Genomic DNA, 916 nt, shown 5'->3' with positions numbered 1-916 from the left:
GCAAAGAACAAGGCTCCAGGAATTGATGGAATACCCACTGAGATGTTTCAACAAACGGATGCCCCACTGGAGGCACTCACTTGGCTATGCCAAGAGATTTGGAAGACAGCTACCTGGCCAACTGACTGGACGAGATCCGTATTTGTACCCATTCCAAAGAAAGATGATCCCATACAATGTGGAAATTATCAAACAGTATCATTAATATCATATCCAAGTAAAATCTTACTGAAGATAATTCAAAACAGTTACAGCAGTATATTGACAGAGAACTTCCAGAAGTGCAAGCTGAATTCAGAAGAGGACATGGAACAAGGGATATCACTGCTGATGTCAGATGGATCTTGGCTCAAAGCAAAGAATGCCAGAAAGATGTCTAGTGTTTTATTGACTATGCAAAAGCACTTGACTGTGTGGATCATGACAAATTGTGGATAACACTGAGAAGAATGGGAATTCCCGAACACTTGATTGTACTCATGAGGAACCTGTACATAGACCAGGAGGCTGTCGTTCGAACAGAACAAGGGAACACTGCATGGTTTAAAATCAAGAAGGGAGTGAGTCAGGGTTGTATCCTTTCACCATATTTATTCAATCTATATGCTGAGCAAATAATCCAAGAAGCTGGACTATATGAAGAAGAGCGTGGCATCGGGATTGGAGGAAGAATCATTAACCTGCAATACGCTGATGACACAACTTTGCTTGCTGAAAGTGAGGATGACTTAAAGCACTTACTAGTAAAGACTGAAGAATACAGTCTGCAGTATGGAATACATCTCAATATAAAGAAAACAAAAATCCTCACAACTGAACCAATAAGCAGCATCATGATAAATGGAAAAAAGATTGAAGTTGTCAAAGATTTCGCATTGCTTGGTTCTACAATCAACGCCAGTGGAAGCAGCAGTCA

At 40.4% G+C, this 916-nt stretch overlaps 1 protein-coding gene across 1 annotated transcript in view; it reads left to right on the top strand.

Moving 5' to 3' along the window:
• The window catches only part of ZNF414 (zinc finger protein 414), a 7,896-nt gene that overhangs the window by 3,643 nt on the left and 3,337 nt on the right, over window positions 1-916 (top strand). The window lies entirely within an intron of this gene.

This window comes from Orycteropus afer, unplaced genomic scaffold (assembly GCF_000298275.1).
Source record: "Orycteropus afer afer isolate SDZICR_OR568_19922 unplaced genomic scaffold, OryAfe1.0 scaffold00405, whole genome shotgun sequence".
Lineage (NCBI taxonomy): Eukaryota > Metazoa > Chordata > Mammalia > Tubulidentata > Orycteropodidae > Orycteropus > Orycteropus afer.
Note: the sequence above shows the minus strand (reverse complement) of the source record. Positions and strands in the feature narration are given on the sequence as shown.